The 19102-nt window shown below is 49.5% G+C and overlaps 1 protein-coding gene and 1 long non-coding RNA gene across 6 annotated transcripts in view; both read left to right on the forward strand.

Moving 5' to 3' along the window:
• Window positions 1-19102, forward strand: part of LRRFIP1 (LRR binding FLII interacting protein 1) — a 132775-nt gene that overhangs the window by 2462 nt on the left and 111211 nt on the right. The window lies entirely within an intron of this gene.
• LOC308630605 lies at window positions 7349-18795 on the forward strand. Its single transcript, XR_014017969.1, has 2 exons — window positions 7349-11502; window positions 18391-18795. It is a non-coding gene; the product is annotated as an uncharacterized lncRNA (long non-coding RNA).

Raw genomic sequence — 19102 nt, forward strand, 5'->3', positions numbered from 1 at the left:
TGTCTTGGTGTCCAGATCCCTGTCCTGGGGAGCCAGGAGGTCAGGGAAGACCCTGGAAGGGTTGCATGACAGAGGTCAGGGACTCCTAGGTGAGCTCCTGGGACATGTGGACCCCTAGGTGAGCTCCCCAGCCCCAATCCTAGGGGTCCACACGTCCCAGGGTGGAGCAGAGCCTCCACAGTTAGGTGTGGTTCAAACGCTCAGTGATTTTACAGCAAACTGAGTTGTTTTTGAAAGCTGAGGGTGCCCGAGCACATAGGTCTCCAGCCTCTGGTCAGGGTGGATTCTAACAAGATGGGGGGTTGGGCGGGTCAGCTCTTGGAGAGACCAAGTGCTGCTTCTAAGGCCTGGGGAGAGGTGCTTCCACAGCACGCAGAATGGCCTCTCCTGCCACAGCTGATGTTCTGCTAGGGACCTGGGAAGTAGCCCCAATTTCTCTTTTAACATTCTGCCACTGAATAAAATGACATTGCCCTATGACACCAAGGCAACTCAGAGTGTCCTCTCAGATGAAGCATGCTCTCCTCCACACCAAAGCCTCGTGCAGGCTGTGCTGGTGACTGGCTGTGGGCACCTCACCCACATGTGGAGTCCATGATTCCCTCTGTGGCCCGCTTGAGCAGTCCCTTCTGTGCTGAGCAGGCGGGCCTCTGGCCCATAACTGTGCTTGGAGCCTCTTGTCTATAACTGTGTCCCTCGGGCACAGGTTGCCTTGGTGGGTGCACTGGTGCCCTGCTTGGGTCCCCTGTAGTGTACTGGCCTCTCTGGACTCCCTGACCTGGGAGTTTGGGATGATCAGGGCCATGGCCCACCCTCCCTTTGGTGGAGAAGTGCTGTGACCACATGGACGCTGCCTTGTGGAGGAAGAAACCCCTGGCACCCCTAGAGCAGCCTGAGAACCCGTGGGAAGAAACCTGGCTGAGTTTGTTGTGGGTCTGGGCAGCTGAGAACAACCAACTGGTGCCAACATGGTGGTGCACACCTATATCCCAGAAACTGGGGGTCAGGGTGTGTGCTGAGGCAGGAGGATCGCAAGTTCAAGGCCAGCCTGAGAAACTTAGTGAGAGCCCTGGATTCAGTGTCCAGTACCAAGAAAAATGAAATTTACAATTTGATATTTATTAGCTTACTTCCTAAATAGGTAATTCGTGTGGGTCAAATATCAAAAGAGTGTGAAAGTCACATTTGGCAAGCCTGCTGCCACCTACTACCCACACCACTTTAACTGTGGTTCTGCTGTTCTTTAAGCAAATGCCAACAAATTACAACCTTTCTCACACAAAGGACAGCTGGCTATTTTTGTTTTTCGCACATTGCTCTTTTCAATTAACAGTACATACTGGAAACCAGTTGAAAGAATACATAGAAATTTGTCATTCTTTGGCAAATTACTTTTAATCTATAACTATACACAGCCATGCTGTCAATCAAGCAGGAGGGTAGAATAAAACATTTTTAGACATGCAAATACTTAGAAAAGGCATTCTCCCTCAGAAAGCTTCGAAGGACAGATTCTGGCAAGATAAGATAGCAATCCAAGAAAGAAGACCATATCCAGTTCACAAAACAGGACTCCAACCAAAATAGGGGGCACCGGGAATTCTCAGAATGGTGGCAACAAGACGGCAGGGCTGGTAACCCTGAGCCCCAGACTCAGTCTGCAGGACCGAGGTCTATGAGGAGACTTCTAGAAGAAACTAGGTGGACTCAACACATGACCTGATTTGTTTGCTCATGTAGAAATAGTACTGTGAAGGGTTCTGCTGAAAAGCGCACAAAGAATTAGACGTGACGGCGATGGAAAAACAAGGAAGGAGTAACTCCAGGAAAAGCAGGTTGTGTGAGGGAGGGAGGACCCTCCGGCTCTGCAGACAGCACCTTTACCTGGTCTGCAACACCTCGCCACTGGAACCTCCCCAACCTGCTGTGTGCCTGTCATTGTTTTGAGGTCTTTTCAGGAAGCATCTCATTTGTGAGGAGTGTACTCACATATCTCCCCACCATCCTTATGGGGAAACCGAGGCACAAGTGGTTAGACAGTCTCTTAGGTCATGAAATAAGGGACAGAATTAGGACTGGAACTGCTCAACCAGCCTGCCGTGCTGCCAGGGGACATGTTAACTAACCTAAATGACAGTGTGGCTGTAATGTAGCGGTGAAGGCAAAGGAAAGCGGGAGAGGGCTGGCCCAGGCCTGTGCAAACCGGCTCGTCCTTCCTCCAGTGGGAAGCCAACACACAGCATCCAAAACGGATACACCTGCAGGTGCCACACATGCGTGTTATTCATACAAGTGCAGAAGATGAGCAGGTCCCTCAGGGTCTTGTGGCTCCTGAGGGATTTGGCTTTCACTAGGTGAAATGAGAAGCCGCAGGAGAGTTTAAGCAGAGAAGTGACATGAGCTGACTCAATCACACACATTTGAAAAGGACCACCCGGGTGTGGTCCGGAGAGTGACCTGAGAACATGGGGCAAAGGTAAAAACATTATTTCGATGAAACAAAATTAGGTTTTTAAAGAAGAAAGAAGGGAAAGGAAGATGAGAGACATAGTAAGGCAAAGAATATGAGACTCTCATGAAATGATATGCCCGATGGCTCACGGGTCAGCTGGGGACAACAGTCCCGGGGATGGGGACAAGTCGGCCTGACTGCAGAACCTCACCTGGAGCCGGGTCTCGGTAGAGCCAAGGAACTGATACAGGAAACCTGGGTGATTCACCAGCACCTCTCAGGACTGGATGACAGGGCAAGCCCTTGGTGTGTCCAAGCCTCCTCCCCTATGTCAACAGAGTCCAGACTTTTCCGACAGGATTCAGTATGTCTAAGGGAAGGCACTTCTGAGAGCACCCAGCACCCAGCACCCTGTGGACCTTAGGAGCAGCCTCTGCCCCTGCTTCTCTCCTTTCTTGCCCCACACCTTGACATGGTTCACAGGAACCTAGAATCCAGGTCTCCCGATTTCCATCACACCACAGACCCCTCAGTCCTCCATATACAAATCCCAAGCCTAAGCACTGAGCCAGAGTGGGAGGGGGAGACAGCTGGAGTGATAGAAATAGCTGTGGGGTGGGGCCCCGGCTCCAGAGCCCAGCAGGCTGTCCACAGCTGAGATTCTGACTGTCTCCAATTGGAAGCACCTTCCAGAAATCACATAAACAGCCCAAGGTCACAGGCACAGGGACAGTGTCTGGTCACATCCCAGTGACTCACAGGTGATCCAAGGTGCCTGTCATAAGGATCTGCCAAGCAAGGGTCCTCGTTACCCTGTGGCAGCTGTGAGAACCTGAGGGTAGGACAGCCCTCCATGCTGGACACTCAGTGCCCCTTGAGACTTTCCACCTCGCCCCCCAGGGACCATAGCTAATGGTGACACTGGGTGGCACCATCCAGCCCAAGTCTAGTGAGGGTTTAGTCTTGTTCAATATTTTTATTTTATTTTGAGATAGGGTCTACTTTGGGTCTCCAGAAGCTGTTAGGATCCCTTTTCTCATGTTCTGGATTTTCCCCTGCCCTATTTCCTGAGTTCGTTCAATCTGGAAACTTGTGTCCTCAGACTCTGGGGGATTTTCTTGATTTTTTCCGTCCCACCATTTTCTCTGTTCTATCTTACAGGAGCTCCTATGGAGTTGAACTGCCTTCTGACTCTTATTTTTTAAGGGTGATTAGACTTTATGGGAGATCATTCAACTATCTTTTCACCCCTTCTACTAAGTTTACCTGGTGTACATTTACTTTCCAGAATATCCTCCCTGCCTCCCCTCTCCCATCTCCTCCCCTTCCCCCTCCCCTCCCCTCCCTCTCCCCCTCCCCCTCCCCCTCCTTTCCCCTCCCTCTCCCCCTCCCCTCCCTCTCCCCCTCCCCTCCCTCTCCCCCTCCCCCTCCCCCCCTCTCCCCCTCCCCCTCCCTCTCCCCCTCCCCTCCCTCTCCCCTTCCCCTCCCCCTCCCTTCCCCTCCCTCTCCCCTCCCTCTCCCCTCCCCTCCCTCTCCCCTCCCCTCCCTCTCCCCTTCCCCTCCCCCTCCCTTCCCCTCCCTCTCCCCCTCCCTCTCCCCTCCCCTCCCTCTCCCCTTCCCCTCCCCCTCCCTTCCCCTCCCTCTCCCCCTCCCCTCCCCTCCCTCTCCCCCTCCCCTCCCTCTCCTCTTCCCTCTCCCCTTCCCCTCCCCTCCCTCTCCCCCTCCCCTCCCTCTCCCCCTCCCCTCCCTCTCCCTCTCCCCCTCCCCTCCCTCTCCCCCTCCCCTTCCCCTCCCTCTCCCCCTCCCCTCCCCTCCCTCTCCCCTTCCCCCTCCCCTCCCTCTCCCCTCCCCTCCCTCTCCCCCTCCCCTTCCCCTCCCCCTCCCTTCCCCTCCCTCTCCCCTCCCTCTCCCCTCCCCTCCCTCTCCCCTTCCCCTCCCCCTCCCTTCCCCTCCTTCTCCCCCTCCCCTCCCCTCCCTCTCCCCCTCCCCTCCCTCTCCCCTTCCCTCTCCCCTCCCCCTCCCCTCCCTCTCCCCCTCCCCTCCTTCTCCCCCTCCCCTCCCTCTCCCCCTCCCCTCCCTCTCCCTCTCCTCCTCCCCTCCCTCTCCCCCTCCCCTTCCCCTCCCTCTCCCCCTCCCCTCCCCTCCCTCTCCCCCTCCCCTCCCCTCCCTCTCCCCCTCCCCTCCCCTCCCTCTCCCCCTCCCCTCCCCTCCCTCTCCCCTTCCCCCTCCCCTCCCTCTCCCCTTCCCCCTCCCCTCCCTCTCCCCTTCCCCCTCCTCTTCTCCTCCCCTCCCCCTCCTCTCCTCCTCCCCTCCCCCTCCCCCTCCCTTGCTCAGTGGCAGTCATTTCTGTCCCTTTTCTGTAGCACCCTTTCTTAATCTTTCTCTATTCCCTCTCAGGACCCTCCTCATCACTGGGGGGACATTCAGTTGGTGTTCCAGGTTTTCTTCTGTTTCTACATTTGGTCTCCTGCTTCCCATTTCTTCTTTTCCTTTCTGTTTTGGACTCTCTTTCATCCTGGAGCCTGGCCCACTGCATGGTGACCCTTGCCTGTCCCCTCACAGCTACCAGTAAGACACAGCGATGTAAGCACACACCAGGAGGGGATGTTGCTGTGAGAGAGGACAGCACACAGAGCACAGCGGCACCTGACCCTGGGTGGCTCCTCAGGGCAGCACACAGCTGGCTCTGAGCCCAAGCCTCCTGCCTTCAAGGCCAGTGCCTTGACCACCAGGGCAGCAGTGGAGGAAACGTTGCTTCCGCCTATCACACTTTCTCCAGCCTGATGCCTGTAGACACAGCTCTGTTTCGACTAAGGGGTGCCGGGGAGTGGGCAGACAGTTGGAAGTTACGAGGTGCATGCCGCTGGTGCCCACGGGGCCCAAGTCAGGGGCCACTGACTGGGTCCTTTATGGAGGGTGGAATAAAGTGCCACATCAGTTGAGCCGCAGAGAAAGCGGTAAAATACAAGGTTTTCAGAGCTTCAGGCATTGAGAGGAATCAGTCCACTTTTTTGCTTGGCCAGTGCTCCGAGACCTGAGACAGACTCTTCCTAGAACAAATGCCTGGAGGGTTGGGTAGGCAGAATGTGATAGGGCCTGGCCGGGTGCACTCTGGGATCAGCAGGAGTGTGGGAGCCAGCGGTGTCCGTTGTCCCTCTGGTGTATTACCTCACACTGTCCCCACCCACTCCTTGGCAGCCGTGATCCTGTTTGACAGCTCCTGCAGATGTGGCCGCTCCTTGTGCTCTACCTCTGCCGCTGCCCACTCGCTCCTTTGTCCTTTTCATGATTCTCCTTCTTTAATGGCATCTCTCAGGTGTCTGGGGAAGCCTGGGGTCTCAGGCCGGCTCTCCTAGCTGGCACTCCACAGACTGAAGAGCTAGCATGACCTCACTCTGGGTGCCCCAAGATCCTGCCCCCAGTTGCCTGGGGCCCGCATCTCACCCACCCAGAGCAGTGCAGTCTAGGGAACTCCACTCCAAGGGGCTCACCTCTGGTCTCTGCAGGGAACTGTAGGGGCCACCATCCCTGCATCACCAGGGGGTACTCAAAAGTGGTTAAGTCCAGTGGCAGGACTGCATTTTCAATTATCTCTCCTTGAAACCAATTTAAACTTGAGTCACTGCTTATGGCCAAGGCCACCAGGTTGCATGGTGAAGCTCTGGAGCAATGGCTTTTCTCTGTGGAAATGTGTTGTAACAGAGGTATGTTCTATAATTTGGAATCTTCATTGAGTCCCATGGGGCCATCTCTCTCTCATGACTGAGTGTAGAAGAGTGACGTGGTGACACCGTGGTCAGGGCTGACCTGTGCAGGCTGGACCCAGGCTGGAGCTGTGGCCTGAGGCCAGTATGGGAAACATGTGCAGTGGAAGGAGCATGGCCAGCCCTTGTACCTCAGCGGTGTGGCCACGGGCGGGCACCCTGCAAGTCTCCTTCTTGCCTGTGAAGGAGGAGTGGTTTCCAGGGTGGTAAGGCCATGAGGTAGGACACGCCATGTGGCACTGCATGGGGCTCAGGTGCTCATGCTAGCAGGAGGTGGCAGTGCTTTGTGGCTGGTCAGGGTGTACCCCAGGATCCAGGGCCAGGGCCAGGGTGAAACTCTTCCTTTTTAAGGGAAGGGCTGGGACAGGGGTGAGAGAGGTGAGGGGAAAGGAGTGGGAGATACCAGGAAGGCTCCTCCCTCTGTGAGAGGAACGTGCAGAGGGCCTGGGGCTGGCTGAATGAGCTTGGCATCCCCGTTGTCTTGGCGGAATTTAGAACAGGGATCATTCTTGGCAACGAGACAGGAGAGGACCCTCTGCGTTCAGCATGATTTCTGCTTCTTGGTCCTGAACCTGAGAGTCAGCAGTGAGATGCCACCAGAAATTTCCAGGTGCTTGGTTTCCAGGTGCCCGTGGGTGCCCACTATTAGGTTGGCCTCCTGGAGAGAATGGGCCACTGCGGTCCCCGCTTGTCCTGCACTGTTTATCTTTGGGCTTATCTGACCTCTTAGAAGCTACTCAATCACCTGCCTATTTTTAACCTGTGCCCAGAGCCAGCCAGAGTACTTGCTGCAGGAGTCGAGATGGGGTGAAGAGCCGTGGTCTTCCAACTCTTTGGTTTCTGAGGGTTTTTTCTCTTACTTTGGCTGTAGGTCCGGTTTCCCAACCTGGGCACTATTGATATTTGTGGCTAGATAGTTTTCTGTTGGGGGGCGCCTGCCCTGTGCTTTTTTTTTTTTAAAGAGAGAGTGAGAGAGGGGAGAGAGAGAGAGAGAGAGAGAATTTTTAATATTCATTTTTTAGTTCTCGGCAGACACAACATCCCTGTTGATATGTGGTGCTGAGGATCGAACCCGGGCCGCACGCATGCCAGGCAAGCGCGCCACCACTTGAGCCACATCCCCAGCCCTGCCCTGTGCTTTATAGGAAATTCTCATCCTCCTTGTTTCTGCCCTGGTGATGCCAGTAACTCCCCCCCCCACCACTGTGACAATATAAGATGTGTCTAGACATCGTCCTGTGCCCCTGGGTTTTCCTCCCACCTTGCCAGGTTTGTACCTGGAGCTCTGAACCTCTGGCCTCAGCCACAGGAGCCTAGATGCTCTACTTCCACTCTTGGGGTGGCTGCGACTCTTCCAGGAGGGGCAGGAAGCACTGACCAGCCAGTCAGTGGGCTTCCCCACTCACCCCTCCTGGAAATGGGCACACAGGGACCCTCACTCCACATCGCTGGCGGAGCAGTTGTGGAAACCAGTGGCAGACTCAGGAAATCGAGGCAATAAGTGCAAGCCTGACTACACTTGGCTGCATTTGAGAAGGGTGCTGGGTGGACATCAGGGTGGGGCTGCTACAACAAGATGCTACAGACTGGGTGGTTGTTACAGACTCTTCCTGCTCAGTTCCAGGGCTGAAGTCCAGGGTCAGGGAGGATTCAGTGTGCACCCTTGGTCTGCATCATCTGCTCACTGGAGGTCCAGGTGTGGCTGCAGGAAACACGCCCCACTTCAGTCCCACCTGTGAGGGTGGGCTGTAGATCAACCCTGGGGTCCCCCCAGATGAGAAGGGCACAGATAGCCTGTTTCCACAGGTTAAAACTGTCCCCACATCTCCTACTAAAGGCAGTCGCTGAGCTCCTTAATCAGAGGCCGGATCACTGTATGCAGTTGCCTGGGGCACATGTCTCGCCCACCCAGAACCGACCCAGCCAGCCAAGGAGTCCAGAGCCTCATCCTGGCCCCTCTGTTCCCTCAACCTGTGGGGCAGGAAGGAGGAGGGCCACATAAGGCTCAGGGAACCTACCTCTGCGCCTTCTACTTGCTTCTGGTTTTCTGTGTGGTTTACCAGGGAAAATGCACACGTGATATTCTTCTCTCTAAATGAAAATTTGGCATTAATGTTCCTTTTGGTTCAAGGCTTTTTTTAAAAAAAATATTTTTTTAGTTGCAGATGGACACAATACCTTTATTTTTTATCTGTTCATATGTGGTGCTGAGGATGGAACCCAGAGCCTCACATGCACTAGGCGGGCGCTCTACTGCTGAGCCACAACCCAGTCCCTGGTTTAAGGTTTAATCACTCTTTTTTACTTGGATATTTGTTTTTGTGAATATTGCTGCTGGTTTAATCTATTTTTACTTCTTAACTATCATTTCCAACTTTCCTTACTTAGGATGTCATAGTCAATCAGTTATACTGGTAGAGTGCGCGTGGGAGGGCTACCCTCAGCTCCATCCTGTCAGGCGCTTGCTTTCAAAACAGGAACCTTTTGGTTTTGGTTTAGGTGTTTGTTTTTTCTTTTTGTTTTGCAGTACTGGGGATTGAACCCAGGGGTGCTCTACCACTGGGGATACTGAGCTGTATCCCCAGCCCTTTTATTTTTATTTTTTTTCTTTTTTGAGATAGGGTCTTAGTATGTTATACGGGCTGGTCTGAAACTTGTGATCCTCCTGCCTCAGACTTCTGAATAGCTGGGATCCAGCTGTGTGCCACAGTACCTCATTTAAAATATGATCTTTTAATAGCATAGTAGGTTAAAAATTATGGCAGGGTAAAATCATGGCATATGGTTATGTTGTGTGCGTGTGGTTTTTATGCTGCATTTTAAAATTTTGAATGACCTCAGATACAGTCCTGGAGGTGGTGGGACAAGTCCTCCTGGACATCAGTCACCGTTTGATCTACAAGGTGGACAACACTGCTGGGCTCCCTCCTGGGCGCTCCTCTGGAGTGGTGCCCACCATCCCTCGGGGGCACTGCAATGTAAGATGGTGGCACTGTTCCATCGGAAGAGTCTGAGGTCAGTGCTGGAGGCCCAGATGTTCAGGGCTCCTCTGTGGCTGCTTCTGAACGGGGAGTGGTGTGCTTGTGGGCCCAGTGCTCAGGCACATGCCAGTCCCTCTGGGCGGGACTGTTGCTTTCTTCTGCAGCAGGAGGAGGAGCCAGGTGCAGGCTCCTGTGACCCTCAGGCGGGTGGGAGTGGAGGGCAAAGGAGCCTTTGCCCAGTTCCACTCAGGTCCCTGTGGGGGCTGGAGAAGTGGACTAGAGTCACCATCATCATGATGCCAGAGTGTCCAACAGGTTCCTGATGTGCCCATCTGCTACCTGAAGGCTACACTTTGCAAACACTGAGCAGAATGGATTCCAGGCTCCTCAGTTCCAGTCCAGTGTGCGCTGAGACCCTCCAGGGCCAGGCTGCCTTGGGAAGCCCTGCTGCTCCACAGGGTCTGCTGGCAGAGGCAGAGCCAGGTCACAGAGACTGGTGACCTCACTGTGAAGAGCACAGCTGCTTCCTGCGTCTCACCAGGCCTTCACTGTTACCAGGGCTGCAGGCCCCTGACCCCCGGGTCCAGCCTGGCCAGGGCCCAGCCCTGTGGGTGAGCTGGAGGTCACTGGGCTCCAGAGTCACGGTGAGTGGGTGCGTGGGCTCAGCCCCCTACAGTAACATCTGAAAGTTCTGATTCTCTGGAACTAGAGAGAGCTGTCAAGGGTTGTTCCCGGTCACTTGGGCAGATGAAGACTGACTAGAAGCCCCCGTGGCTGGCGGGCTCCAGTGGGAAGGTGCTGATTCTCTGGAGCAGGCCATTTGATGCCGCCTCACTTTGGAGGAAGGTGTGCGGCCTCATCCCTGTAACTGGATACAGAGGAGAGCTGAAGCCAGAAAACTCAGCCCTCTTCCTGCTCCTCCCCGCCCAGCACTGCGCCTCCTGCTGCTCCGGGCCTCCCTCCAGGGGCTTCTTAGTAATGTATGGGGACAATCTTTCCAGTGATCCTCGTGGTGGGACGTGACCTCACTGGGCGTCCTGTGGCAATGCGATCGGTTGCCATGCACATCACCAGTGCTGTGAGCTGGCACTCCCTAAAAAGGTATTCCCTGTGTCCAGGAAAGCTCTGCTAGGGTTGGTGGCACTCACCCAGGGGCTGAAGTCACTTGGACAGTTTGCAGAACATTCTCCAGTGTGGCTTCCCTGTTGGGGCAAAGCGTTTGAACTGGAGGAATTCAGGTGTATTAATAGACCCTGCCAGGTGCAATAAATAGCTGCCTTTGCCTGACCTTAACCTCACACGAGTGCCTGGCTTCTAAAGAGCCTTGCGCGCCCCCAGAGCAACTGGAGCCATTGGAGGAGGGTGCTGGTGCTCAGGGGCCAGAAACAGGTCTCTAGTAACAACCAGGAAAGGTCAGAGGTGTTCTGGGAAACCAGAAAGCTCGGCCACACTGACCTTTCTCCCCCCAATGCTGGAGATGGAGCCCAGAGCCTCTGCGTACTGGGAAGGACTCTCCCCCGGAGCCACACCCAGCCCTCCACTGACTGCAGACCCACACCACTGTTCTGCCCGTGGGCTTCGCACACACTGCCCTTGCTCCACAGAAGCCTCACTTCTGCGCTGGGGTCCATCCCAGGAGCTCACCTTGCGTTTCATTTTCACGTGGCCTTCGGCTCCTCAATCCAAGAGAATGTCTGGGCCTTTCTTGCCTTTCTTGACCTGGAACTTTTGAAGAATAGCAGTCGAGTATTTTGTGGAGTGTTCCTCGATTGAGATTTTTCCAACTGAACTGAGTGAAGTACCAGGGGCACCTGAAGCGTGACTTCCTAGGGATGCTGACCTTGGCCACGTGGCTGAGGACATGGCTGCGGGTCTCCCCACTGTCAGGCTAGTTTCCCAGCAGCCATGACCTGGAGGAAGGAGCATCACAGAATTCTGTCCCAGGGCTAAGCCATCTATGGGCTCAGTGAACTTGGGGAGAGCTGCTTGGACCTGTGCCCACACCCTGCACCACCTAAAGCCTTTGGGTGGGACTGTACTCCCTTCTAGTGTGAGTGTCAAAAGCAGGGAGCAGGCCTTGGGAGGCCCTCGTGCCACTGTGGCCCCTGATATGGCCACTTCCTGGCCCCGACCACTGGCCTGGGCTGTTTCTCCTCACTCCTCTCTGCTGAGACCCACTGGTTCTCTGGGCCTCACTGACACCTTTTTTAAAATTTTTTTTTTAAATTGTAGATGGACACAATATCTCTATTTATTTATTTTTCTGTGGTGCCGAGGCTGGAACCCAGGGCCTCACACCTGCAAGGCAAGTGCTCTGCCCCCGAGCTACAGCCCCAGCCCCTTTGCTAAGTGCTTTAAGTGCTCTGCTCCCCTCCCCTTCCCACCCCACACTGTCCCCACTTCTCCCCTCCACACCAGGTCAGTGACGAGAAGGATGGTGCTGTTCCCAGCGGCTCTGAGCTGAGGCTCCCCTTTCTGCAGCCCGGAGAGGGGCGCTCTGGCTCCTGCTGCCATGGAAACCAGAAGACTTGGGAGGGCACTCTGCTAATGTCATCTTTGTTTGGGGTGAGGGTGGTGATGGCTGAACGCTGGGAATGTTATTGTTTTAATCAGGCACTTACAGGATGGGCCAAGGACAATGGCCTTCTTCACCTTAGCGTATGCGTTCCCTCAACCTGAGATGAAGCTTCACTCTCCATTATTTTATTTATTTATTTTTTTCTCCCTTCATTTCCATGCAATTTCCCTTTTCTCTCCCTTTCCCTCCCATCTCATGTCTCTGTTTAATGTTACTCTTTTCTTCCTACTCTTCCTCCCTGCTCTGTTCATACTTGCTCTCATTATATCAAAGAAGACATTTGGTATTTGTTTTTTAGGGATTGGCTAGCTTCACTAAGCATAATCTGCTCTAGTGCCATCCATTTCCCTGCAAATTCTATGATTTTGTCATTTTTTATTGCTGCATAGTACTCCATTGTGTATAGATGCCACATTTTTTTATCCATTCATCTATTGAAGGGCATCTGGGTTGGTTCCACAGTCTAGCTATTGTGAATTGTGCTGCTATGAACATCGATGTGGCAGTATCCCTGTAGCATGCTCTTTTAAGGTCTTCAGGGAATAGTCCGAGAAGGGCAATAGCAGGGTCAAATGGTGGTTCCATTCCCAGCTTTCCCAGGAATCTCCAAACTGCTTTCCAAATTGGCCGCACCAATTTGCAGTCCCACCAGCAATGTACAAGTGTACCCTTTTCTCCACATCCTCGCCAGCACTTGTTGTTGTTTGACTTCATAGTGGCTGCCAATCTTACTGGAGTGAGATGGTATCTTAGGGTGGTTTTGATTTGCATTTCTCTGACTGCTAGAGATGGTGAGCATTTTTTCATGTACTTGTTGATTGATTGTATGTCCTCCTCTGAGAAGTGTCTGTTCAGGTCCTTGGCCCATTTGTTGATTGGGTTGTTTGTTATCTTATTGTCTAATTTTTTGAGTTCTTTGTATACTCTGGATATTAGGGCTCTATCTGAAGTGTGAGGAGTAAAAATTTGTTCCCAGGATGTAGGCTCCCTATTTACCTCTCTTATCGTTTCTCTTGCTGAGAAAAAACTTTTCAGTTTAAGTAAGTCCCATTTGTTGATTCTTGTTATTAACTCTTGTGCTATGGGTGTCCTATTAAGGAATTTGGAGCCCGACCCCACAATATGTAGATCTGAGCCAACTTTTTCTTCTATCAGATGCAGAGTCTCTGATTTGATATCAAGCTCCTTGATCCATTTTGAGTTAACTTTTGTGCATGGCGAGAGAAAGGGATTCAGTTTCATTTTGTTGCATATGGATTTCCAGTTTTCCCAACACCATTTGTTGAAGATGCTATCCTTCCTCCATTGCATGCTTTTAGCCCCTTTATCAAATATAAGATAGTTGTAACTTTGTGGATTAGTCTCTGTGTCCTCTATTCTATACCATTGGTCCACCCGCCTGTTTTGGTACCAGTACCATGCTGTTTTTGTCACTATTGCTCTGTAATATAGTTTGAAATCTGGTATCGCTATACCGCCTGATTCACACTTCCTGCTTAGAATTGCTTTTGCTATTCTGGGTCTTTTATTTTTCCATATGAATTTCATGATTGCTTTATCTATTTCTACAAGAAATGCCGTTGGGATTTTGATTGGCATCGCATTAAACCTATAGAGAACTTTTGGTAATATCACCATTTTGATGATGTTAGTTCTGCCTATCCATGAACAGGGTATATTTTTCCATCTTCTAAGATCTTCTTCTACTTCTCTCTTTAGGGTTCTGTAGTTTTCATTGTATAAATCTTTCACCTCTTTTGTTAGGTTGATTCCCAAGTATTTTATTTTTTTTGAGGATATTGTGAATGGAGTGTTTTTCCTCATTTCCGTTTCAGAAGTTTTGTCGCTGATATACAGAAATGCCTTTGATTTATGTGTGTTGATTTTATACCCTGCCACTTTGCTGAATTCATTTATTAGTTCTAGTAGTTTCTTTGTAGACCCTTTTGGGTCTTCTAGGTATAGAATCATGTCATCTGCAAATAGTGATAATTTAAGTTCTTATTTTCCTATTTTTATGCCTTTAATTTCTTTCGTCTGTCTAATTGCTCTGGCCAGTGTTTCGAGAACTATATTGAATAGAAGTGGTGATAGAGGGCATCCCTGTCTTGTTCCGGATTTTAGAGGGAATGCCTTCAACTTTTGTCCATTCAGAATGATGCTAGCCTGAGGCTTAGCATAGATAGCTTTTACAATGTCAAGGTAAGTTCCTGTTATCCCTAGTTTTTCTAATGTTTTGAACATAAAGGGATGCTGTACTTTGTCGAATGCTTTCTCTGCATCTATCGAGATGATCATATGGTTCTTATCTTTAAGTCTGTTGATGTGGTGAATAGCATTTATTGATTTCCGTATGTTGAACCATCCTTGCATCCCAGGGATGAATCCTACTTGATCATGGTGCACAATTTTTTGGATGTGTTTTTGTATTCGATTCGCCAGAATTTTTTTGAGGATTTTTGCATCTAGGTTCATTAGAGATATTGGTCTGTAGTTTTCTTTCTTTGAGGTGTCTTTGTCTGGTTTCGGAATCAGGGTGATGTTGGCCTCATAGAATGAATTTGGAAGAGCTCCCTCTTTTTCTATTTCCTGAAATAACTTGAAAAGTATTGGTATTAATTCTTCTTTAAAGGTTTTGTAAAACTCCGCTGTATACCCATCTGGTCCTGGGCTTTTCTTGGTTGGTAGTCTTTTGATGGCTTCTTCAATTTCATCCATTGATATTGGTCTGTTCAAATTGTGTGTATCCTCCTGACTCAGTCTGGGAAAATCATATGACTTAAGAAATTTATCGATGTCTTCACTATCTTCTATTTTATTGGAATATAGGGTTTCAAAATAATTTCTAATTGTCTTCTGTATTTCTGTAGCATCTGTTGTGATATTGCCTTTTTCATCCCATATGTTAGTAATTTGAGCTCTCTCTCTTCTTCTCTTCGTTAGCATGGCTAAAGGTCTGTCGATCTTATTTATTTTTTCGAAGAACCAACTTTTAGTTTTGTTAATTTTTTCAATAGTTTCTTTTGTTTCAATTTCATTGATTTCCGCTCTGATTTTGATTATTTCTTGCCTTCTGCTACATTTGCTGTTGTTTTGCTCTTCCTTTTCTAGGGCTTTGAGATGAAATGTGAGCTCATTTATTTGTTGGTTTTTTCTTTTTTTGAGGAATGACCACCAGGCGATGAATTTTCCTCTTAAAACTGCTTTCATTGTGTCCCATAGATTCCGATATGTTGTGTCTGTATTTTCATTTATCTCTAAGAATTTTTTGATTTCCTCCTTTATGTCTTCTGTAACCCATTGATCATTCAGTAACATATTGTTCATTTTCCATGTGATGTAGGATTTTTCCTTCCTTCTTTTATCATTGATTTCCAGTTTCATTCCATTATGATCAGATAAAATGCATGGTATTATCTCCACCCCTTTATATTTACTGAGGGTTGCCCTATGGCATAATATATGGTCTATTTTTGAGAAGGATCCATGTGCTGCTGAGAAAAAAGTATATCCATTTGATGCTGGTTGATATATTCTATATATGTCAGTTAAGTCTAGGTTATTGATTGTGATATTGAGTTCTATAGTTTCTTTATTCAACTTTTGTTTGGAGGATCTGTCCAATGGTGAGAGAGGTGTGTTGAAGTCACCCATAATTATTGTGTTGTGGTCTATTTGATTCTTGAACTTGAGGAGAATTTGTTTTATGAATGTCGCAGCACCATTATTCGGTGCATAAATATTGATAATTGTTATGTCTTGTTGGTGAATGGTTCCTTTTAACAGTATATAATGACCTTCTTTATCCCTTTTGATTAACTTAGTCTTGAAGTCGATTTTATTCGATATGAGGATGGCCACCCCTGCTTGCTTACGAGGACCGTGTGCATGGTATATTTTTTCCCATCCTTTCACCTTCAGCCTGTGTATGTCTTTTCCAATCAGATGTGTCTCCTGGAGGCAGCATATTGTTGGATTTGTTTTTTTAATCCATGACACCAGCCTATGTCGCTTTATTGGAGAGTTTAAGCCATTAACATTCAGAGTTACTATTGATATATGGTTTGTACTTCCATCCATGTTTGATTGTTTATCCTTTTTTAAAAAAATTTAGTTTGTTTCTCCATGATTATCTTTCCCCTCGCCCTCTGTCTTTACTGAGGCACTTCCCACTGATGGTTTTGGTTATTGTTTTTCATTTCTTCCTCGTGTAGTGTTTTGCTCAAAATGCTTTGCAATGCTGGTTTTCTGGCTGAAAATTCTTTTAACTTTTGTTTATCATGAAAGATTTTTATTTCGTTGTCATACCTGAAGCTTAATTTTGCTGGATACAGAATTCTTGGTTGGCATCCATTGTCTTTCAGTGTTTGAAATACATTGTTCCATGACCTTCTTGCTTTCAGTGTCTGTGATGAAAAATCCGTTGTCAACCTTATTGGTTTACCCCTGAATGTAATCTGTCTCCTTTCTCTTGTAGCTTTTAATATTTTCTCTTTGTTCTGTATATTGGATATCTTCATAACAATGTGTCTTGGTGTTGGTCTACTGTGATTTTGTGTGCTCAGTGTCCTGTATGCATCTTCAATTTGTATATCTGTTTCCTTTTTTATTTCTGGAAAGTTTTCTGTAATTATTTCATTCAGCAGGTTACTCATCCCCTTGGTTTGAATCTCTGTACCTTCTTCTATCCCGATGACTCGTAAGTTTGGGTGTTTTTCTCGTGATTTTTTACCAGCCTTTCTGAGTTAGCTAGACTCTTTTCAAGATGATATATTTTGTCTTCATTATCTGACATTCTGGCTTCTACTTGCTCCACTCTGTTAGTGATACTCTCAATTGAGTTTTTAATTTGGTTTATCGTGTCCTTCATTTCTAGAATTATTGTTTGATTATTTTTTATAATCTCTATCTCCTGATAAAGATGCTTAACTTCTTCTTTTATCTGTTTATGTAATTCATTCTCAATGTGTTCTTTCGCTGCTTGAATTTGCTGTCTTGTATCCTCTTTAAGGTTCCATTCCACCTGTCTAAGGTGTTCCTTGAGTTCTTTATATGACCATTTTTCTGATGACTCTAGGTCCTCCTGAATATTTAGGCTGTCCTGCATTGTTTGTACTCCTTTTCTTCCTTGCTTTTTGAAGCTGCTCATGTTACTTCTTGTTCTGTTTGACTGCTGGGTTACTGTTTACTCCTATAAATTTATTAGATGCTTGGGAGGAAAGGTATTAGAAGGGAAGGGAAGAAGTCACTAAAGAGAATGAGAGTAAGCAGGTAGAATTCAAGGAAGGGGGATAAGAAAAATGAAAAGACAAAAGAAGAAAAAAATAGGAAATAAAAAAAGAAAAAAAATTTAAAATAATAATAAAAAAATTAAAATTAGAAGAAAAAAAATTTTAAAAAAATTGTAAAAAAAAATTAAAAAAACAACAAGAAAGAAAAATGAAAATGAAAGAAAAACCCAAATAAAAAAAAGAGAGAGAGAAAAGAAAAAAAGGGAAAAAAAAAACTAATAAATGCAGTCCTAGAGTTTGATTAACTTCTCTTCCAGTAGGTGGCGCTGTGCCCACCAGGTCAAGTTTCTCCTGTCAATTTGCGGGAACCAATCACTGTGCAGCAGCTCCTCCCAGACTGGGCGAGTCTCCAATCCTGAGTGCCTAGGGCCTCCTCTTGTGTCTAGTCACTTCCCCACTTTTCCTCTAGCCAGGCCCCTTTCACCACAATACTGGCTACACGCCAGGTCTGCTGCTCCCGGGAGCCCTGTTTTCATGAACGACTGGGCACACTCTTCCAGTTTGCCCTTCCCTCAGACCCTAAGTTTGTAGAGCTTGGGGCTGAGAATCCTCAGCGAATTTTACTTGCCCTCCGGTAGCCACTCCCCCGGTAGCTGGTGCAAGAGACCTCAGCAGTCAGCCCTGGTGGGAGCGGTAGTTCTGCCCTGCGGTCCCGCGCCACATCTGATTCCCTTGGGCTGGCTGTCGCACTCACGGGAGAGCTGGGAGGGGCCCTTAAGGTTTCCCCGATGTGTGGAGAGGGAAGGCTAGGGAATTACACACCTGTACCCGCAGGTTTCAATGAAGTTATCTCCTCCGCCGCAGTCTCTATTTTATTTATTATGAACCGCCACGCCCGGAATCAAGCCCAGGGCCTCCTGCCGATGGGCTGTGAGCTCCCCTGAGCCTGTTCCCCAGGCCTGGGGTGCTTTTGAAGGGTGGCATTGATAAGAAATCCAACAGCATCCAGCAGGCGCCTTTGCCAGAGCACGTTTGGCCCATTACCCCCAGAAAACCACTTCTTGGGGGGGGGGGGACCCATTGTTTGCTAGGTCTTTTCTGATTTCTGCTACCAAGATGAGCAAAGACAGGGTGTTTGGTGGAAGGAAGGGAAATACAGCATCTTTTAGTGACATCCTAAGTGACCTTGAGCCAAAGGTGTGAGGAAGGGAAAGCAGCTGTAGCGACTGCTCAGGTACAGCCCTGGTCGAGGAGAATCGCAGCCGGGCATGTCCTCTGGGTCCCGGGAGCCCTGGGGGTCTCGCCCCCTCGCCCTGCCCTTGTCCTCCCTCCTGAGGGAACCAGTGCCCCCTCTGCTCTAACTTCACTCTGTCACTTGCTGTAGGAACCTGCAGTAAGACTGGCAGCGGCAGCCGCTCACCTGTGCCCTGGGTGAGTGTGTGCCCTGCGCTCTGCCCTTGGACCCTCAGCTAGATCTTCACATGGTACGGGGAGGAGGCGCCTCCTGCCCTAGATCTCTATGTGGAAGTCCCAACCCTCCTGCAGTGGAAAATGGGGTCCTAAGAAAGAAATTAGGGTTAAACGAGGTCATAAGGGTGGCGCGGGGATGAGGGAGATCACTGTCCTGTGTGGGGAGACACCTGCGAGCTCTCCCTGGCTCTGCTTGTGCGTGAAGAAGAGCTCACAGACACACAGGAAGAAGGCAGCCGTCTGCAGGACAGGTCTGCTGGCCCCTTGATCGTGAACTTCCCAAAACTGAAGAAAATAAATGTCTCTGTATGAGCTGCCAGTCTGCGGCATTTTATTGAAGCAGCTTGAGCTAAGACAGGTGGCTACCATCATCCCCACGTAAGTGAGGAAACTGAGTCGTAGAAAGACAGTCGCCGGCCGTGCTGATTTCCCTTTGCTGCTCGAGCTTTGGCCACCCGTCTGATGTATGGAGTCCGCACAACTCCCTGACAGTGGTGATTTCATTGTGAACCTACCCCGTGCTGGTCTCTCCTGGCCTCCTTTCCCTTGCTGCTATTTTTCCTCTGAATTTCCTTTCTCCAGGTCCATCTTCCACAGTCTTTTAGGTTAGAGTGCAGTAACAGACT

This window comes from Spermophilus citellus (assembly GCF_964194105.1).
Source record: "Spermophilus citellus genome assembly, chromosome: 11".
Taxonomy (NCBI): Eukaryota; Metazoa; Chordata; class Mammalia; order Rodentia; family Sciuridae; genus Spermophilus; species Spermophilus citellus.